The sequence below is a fragment of the Limulus polyphemus genome, unplaced genomic scaffold (genome assembly GCF_000517525.1).
Source record: "Limulus polyphemus unplaced genomic scaffold, Limulus_polyphemus-2.1.2 Scaffold4765, whole genome shotgun sequence".
Lineage (NCBI taxonomy): Eukaryota > Metazoa > Arthropoda > Merostomata > Xiphosura > Limulidae > Limulus > Limulus polyphemus.
The window spans coordinates 73,497-80,256 of record NW_013670375.1 but is presented as its reverse complement, the minus strand read 5'-3'; positions in this window follow the sequence as shown (position 1 = coordinate 80,256).

The following is a 6,760-nucleotide window of genomic DNA, read 5'->3' as shown; positions in this document are numbered from 1 at the left end:
TCGCTGACGCAACACTGCCCCTCCTTAGTATTGTTCGTCCCGAACAATAACCACATACAATAAACCAATAACAATAACTTAATTAAAATGTACAGAATTACAAACACAAAACTACAATTCAACAAAGTCTCTTAACTTTACGGGACGTATCTTCTTCCGTACTGGTCTCCATCTCGTAATCTAGTAATCTCCCGACAATTCACGAAGGTTCGATAGAACGAGTGGCGTGATACTAGTCACGTGACCTCGCTGACGCAACAGCATGTACAACAAATTATTCACACTATAGAGATTATAGGCATATCATAGACACTAAACATATAGTTCTCTTCTTTTTGTCAAAAGTCCATTTAGGCCTATTCAATTACTTTAGAATTTCAGTTGACAAGCCAAACTATCTCTCTATTACTATCACACTAGTATTCTCTATGTGATTCACTTACAATTATGGCGCGAGTCCTTAATCGTTTGGTCTTCTTTCTTTAAAATATCCTCTGTTTCTTTTGTCAAAGTGCACTCAGGCTAATTCAATTACTTTAGAACCACGCTTTGACGGAATAAATTATTCTTCTTTTCTCCTGTTATTCTTACTCTAACATATTAAACGTTAGGCCTATCACTTCTACGGCAGTTAACTTCACACCGAACTTTTCCTTGGCCTGTAACTTTACTCTTTCTTGCTAATATTTGTCTGCTGCTTCCGCTCGTCTATCCTGTATCGTATGTCTATCACTTAATCTAATCGTCTGCCCGCATTCTATATTCTCGACGTCAACGTATTGCTCTCGACATCAATGACTGATAAACACAATCGTCTGCTTTTAACTCTTATTATAACAAAAGCTAAACAATAATATAATATTCACTCACAAAAATATAATAATCAATAATATCTAAACTAAACAGTCTTTTATATTACGATAATCAGAAAATTTGTTCAGTGGCTTGAAAAGCAAAGGATAGCAAAGCCTTTTCAATCACATGGTCCTCTTAACTGCCAACAAGTGAGTGATAATTCTATAATGTAGTACATATATCACAACTTAATATCACTCAGTAGCTTGTTTTATGCCCCCCCCCCAGTGGCACAGCGGTATGTCTGCGGATTTTCAATGCTAGAAACCGGGTTTCGATACCCGTGGTGGGCAGAGCACAGATAGCCCATTGTGTAGCTTTGTGCATAAATTCAAACAAACAAAAGCTTGGTTTGTTCGTTTGTTTGTTTTGAATTTCGTGCAAAGCTACACGAGGGCTATCTGCACTACCCGCCCCTAATAGCCGTGTAAGACTAGATGGAAGGCAAATTCGATGACGAGGAACCCACTTTGAGACTAATAATGGTTGGAGATGCCTTGAATGGTTAATGAAGAAAAACTTTAATATAAGTTTAACATAACAGCAAATTTGCAACGTTTCGACAAGGTTTTGTACATTTGTTGTTATGTTAAACTTATAATAAAGTTTTTCTTCATTACCATTCAAGCCGTCTCCAACCATTATTAGATGGAAGGCTGTTAATCATCACCACCAACCGCCAACTCTTGTGCTACTCTTTTACCAACGAATAGTGGGATTGACCATCACATTATAACACTCCCACGGTTGAAAGCGCGAGCATGTTTGGTGGGATGGGGATTCGAACCTGCGACCCGCAGATTGCGAGTCGAGCTCCCTAACCACCTCTCAGTAGCTTGGAAAGCAAAGAACATCATTTCCTTTCAGTCCTTCCTTGATTGTACAGATCAGTGACTGTCTTAACTGTCATGATCAAGCTCCTTTCTTTCTGACCTTGCACCAGTTTCTCGTATATCAGATTATAACGTTTCATAACCATTGCGGGCCATGTATTCTCCAAACTGGCTGAACTAAATGGGCCTTTTGTAATCCATTGGGCAAATTACATGGCACAATGAACTTTAAGTACTATTGATCATAACAGTCACATTGCAAAAAATCGTGATTTAACAAATTCAAAATAAGAAAAGGTTAGTAGTAAAAGTTAAATTTAGTAGCATTTATACATATCAATCGTCAGCTGTTACAATGTCTGGAGTTGTTCAGTGGCTAAAGAAGCGCGATGGGGGAGGGGTTGTTCACCCACTTTTCAATCTATCACAGTAAAAATGCATCAAAATTAGGAAAATTACTCCCATGAAAAGAAGAAGAACACATAATATTTAATCCCGAACTCAAGAACTTCCAGGGCCTTAAGCATGTTCCCTCACCTCGCTCCGTTAAATAAACCTTTGCCCTCCCACTATTAATTGGTCTCCAACATCTCTATTGAATTTTTTTATGAATAAAACTTATCAATACACATAGGTGTTGTATTATCATTAAAGCCTTGAGGTTTCTTATAAGTTATGTGTGTGTGTGTGTTTATATACATATAGGGAGAGAGAAAGAAAGTGATTTAATAATCGTATTTAAAGTCCACTTAAGCGTGTCTAAGATTTACGCTGAAAGCTGGCAAATCATTAGAAATAGGCTTAAGAGTTGAGACAAAAGTCAAGTTAACTGCATATTTTTTTTCACATTCCTCATACCTTGTCCATTGGAATTCAATATCAGAAGTGTATAAAAAGAACATTAAAGATCCATCTTTTGTCTCCCACTGCCCAAAAGGACTTTCGTTAAATACCAGAACTCCTTATTTGGAATGGACGCTTATAGACAAATGATTCTCTGAAATGCCGTTACTTCTTATAACGCACTCACAACTTTTAAAGGCTTGGAGGTTAGGACACTCAACACGCAATCTCAGGGTAGCAGGTTCGAACTTCATCACCAAATACAGTCGTATATTCAGCCATGTGAGCATTACTCTTCGATTAGAATATCCCAAGAGCAAGTGATGTTGACTGGTTGCCTGCCTTCTAGCCAGACGGTTAGCCCAAGTGGCCTTCGTGACGTTTTGGGCAAAACTCTAAAACAAATATTTTGTGTTAACGCATGAGTTCGAAACCGGCTCGCCAGTTCCGAAATCCAGAGTTTCGCCACAGGGCCAATTTCCATGTAGTAATTGGGGTTTCTGAGTATCTTTTGATTCTCATCGTCCAGCTCAACAGATGTGTTCTGGTAAATACTAGTAATAAACCAATAAGAATAGGCTGTTTTCATTTAAAATGAGATTTGTTAATACTTCACACAGTTTTACATTTTATTTCGTGTTAAAAGTTATATAATACATTAATAAATCTTGAATTTGGCTTGACTGCATACCCGTGATAAACTAACAAAGGATTAAACTCAAACCTTTAAATATTTGAACGAAAATTTAGGAAACATACATACTATCAATGAGAAAGTCACACAATAATACTAAGTGATCACAAACAATTAATAATTTCTATAGAATTTTAGCATATTTTTTAACGCCAGTTTTGTTATTAATAATCAACTTTTAATTTCAAAATTAACCACTCAGCATGAGTTTCTTCCCTTCTGCTTCTTTCAAAGAAAGAAACGAACGGTCATCAATGGTGAAAGAAATAATTAACAAATTACTTCTATATCACCCGCTTCACGCTCAGGAAGAAACCCTAAACCTCGTCATCGTGGTTAATGTGGGTTCGAGTTTCGGTCTGAGAACTCGATTATCATACTATAGAAATGATCCTATGAAGTATGATCTTAACAAATATCTTTTCGATTTCAAATATATATATTTAGTCTTTAATAGATACTTCTGGTGTTTTTCGAAAATAATTCCCAGCAATAAACAAGAGGCTGAATAAAAGTTAGAAATTTTCAGTTTACTAAATTGTTTTTTATTTATTAAACTATCTTCTTTAAAACTCCTACAATAAATTTATCGACTGCTTTAAAAATACTGTGATATTACTGATATCACTTTTGTGTATTTTTCTCTTACTGAACGTCATCTAAACTGGCGTTATGCCAGTGGCCGCATAATGTGGTGCTGCAGGCGCCAAGGCAATACATCCTGGTATTTCGTTAAGGTCAGCACTCGTTAATAAGCAAAATAGGCCTAGCGTTTTCTAAACGCTTCGCCACCATTCAGCGTTTAAACCGTAACTTTTCAAACAAAATGTTTATTTAACTTTAAACACTCGCAAATAAAATAATATTGGTTTGTATTACAGATATTTTTGTATTTAAAAGTATTGATTATATATGATAAAACAATCAATTAGTTTATTGTAATAAACGTGGTTTGTAGTCAGGATAGCTTAGAAACTTAATATATTAATCTTTAACTTCTTTTATTTTTAATTAAGAATGTATGAAATACACATTTGAGTCTTGCAAAGTTGCAAAAAGTAGTATAGATTATAATGTGACTGCAGATAAAGAGGAGAGAGAGAGAGAGAAGAAAAAAAAACCTTATACTGTTACAACAATAAAAGTATCTTGTCCGAATCAAACCACCGGCATAGCACATTAATCATAACAAACGTTTTATGTTGTGTACGTCACACACAGACACATATTATAAACGTAAAATTTACATTCAGATTAGAAAACTGTAGAATGACAAATATATTTATAGCTATTCTCCTTTGTAAATTTAATTATGCCATTTTTCTGACAGCATAATAATTATCGATATTTCTGGTTTTGAGTTAACGTTAATAAGCTATTTACCCTAAAAGTAAAATGTTCACAAATATTTTTTAAATCGCGACTAGTTCTGGCTACATATAGGCCTGTCAGTTAACCAGTTCGTGGTTAAAAATATTTCTTTGTGGAGGGTTTTAGGGTATTGAAGTTTTTTAACTAAGAACGTTCTATAAAAATGAAAATGTACCCTGAGAAGAGAGCTACGTAGTTTTAATGATTTTTACTTTTGTTAAAATGATTTACTTGCTACTGGGTAGCGTAAAAAAACAACTACAAATGGGATGAAGGAAAATCTCAAGTGTTTCCTGATTTTACTCCACAAAACATTCTGGTTTTCAGCCCATTTATTAATCTGGAGATATAATCAATTTGTACCTTTATATATATATGTGTGTATGCATTGCAAATTGTGACATTTTTGTACTTTCTATTACTAAAAAATGTGAGTAATATCTAAAATGTCTTAAGTTGTAGCGCTTTCTTTGCTTCGGGCTGGAATTTCTTCGAAGCTGGCGCTTCCCTGTATATCATGCAATGTGTAAATGTTACACCTGGAACAAGAACACTTACTTCGGCTATGAACACTTTCTTGTTTCCCCATATATGCAACTGCCCCATCAGCGTTTGCCAAAACACAATTAATGCTTATAGCGAAAAACTCATTGTCGGAGTTTGTATATTGGCCGGATTCTTTACAGTAAATGTCTGGACTTGTTGGCGATAAATTCGAACAATAAACGGACAGCACACAATCCACTTGTTTTAAAATCATATATTCAAAACAAGTTAAATATATGTACACAAATTTTTTCCACTATAGTATATCACAGTTGTATCAAAATCAAGGGCTGACGAGAAGAGGGGGGGGGCAGCTACCGCGGGGTCTGTTGAGGGGCCCGGCAGTGGGATATTACAAAGCCCACAAGAAATACATACTACTTAACGAGTTAAAATGGCTAGTTTTTTCATGGATTCCTGAAGAAATTTGTCACCTAAATTTCTTTTATGAAAAATCAGCAAAAGTTAATAAACAGAATGAAAGGGGGGCGATGATATTACTGATCCCGGGGCCTGGGCTGGCTCTCGATGCTCCTTTCTAAAACTAAATATTCTCTTTTCTTTTCAAAAGACACACAAGCTAGTTCAGTTACTTTTATAGCCCAACTGACAAGGCGAATTATTTTTCACTACTTTGTTTCTTTCTAAACAATCTGTGATAAATTCACGTACGTTACCCCTGTGGGTTACCACAGTTGTATCTGGAACTTTAAATAATTGTCTTCTTTCCGGAAATGCCCACACAGGGTGGTTCAGTTACCTTAGAACTCAATTGACAAGACAAATCATTTTTCCTATCTCTGTTGTTACAATACAGCTGTGAAACACACTGTACAAATCACCCATTAAGGCTAATCACTCACACACCGGCTAACTTCATGTTTTCTTTCACTAACTAACTTTTTTCTATCTTCCTTAACTTGCCGTATCTACGGGTATTTCTAATACGCGACAGAAAAATCTAGAACTATCTAGCCCTCTTGTAGCAACAATATTACACATAACTAGAAAAACTTGGAAGCTTCAAGTAAGATGATGTTAACAATATTACTAAAGCCTACTACAACAATCAAACTGCATACACAACTACGACTCCTACAGTTACTTAACAAACTTGTCATAACTATTACTTTTAAAATAATTAACTTTTAACACTCTTGTTGTCAGAATTTAATATATATATTTACTGATGGTCAAAATAAAAAAGCTTTTACTTATACTTATTAATAGTATAAATATATAATGTGTTGTTGTTGGGCTTAGTATTCTTGTACAGTAGGTGTCTTTGACTTCTTAGCGATAAATTCAACTGTAAATGAACAGCACGCAGTTCACTTGTTTTCAAAATAATATATATATATATATATATTCGGAACAAGTTAAACGTATGTACAACAAATTCTTCACACTAGAGAGATTATAGGCATAACATAAACATTATATCAGTATAGGTATAGTACTCTTCTTCTTGTCAAAAGTCCACTTATGCCTTTTCAATTACTTTAGAATTTCAGTTGACAAGCCAAACTATCTTCTTTATTACTATCACACTAGTGTTCTGTGATTCACTTACAATTGTGGCGCGAGTTATCGTAATTGTTTGTTCTCGTATAACTTC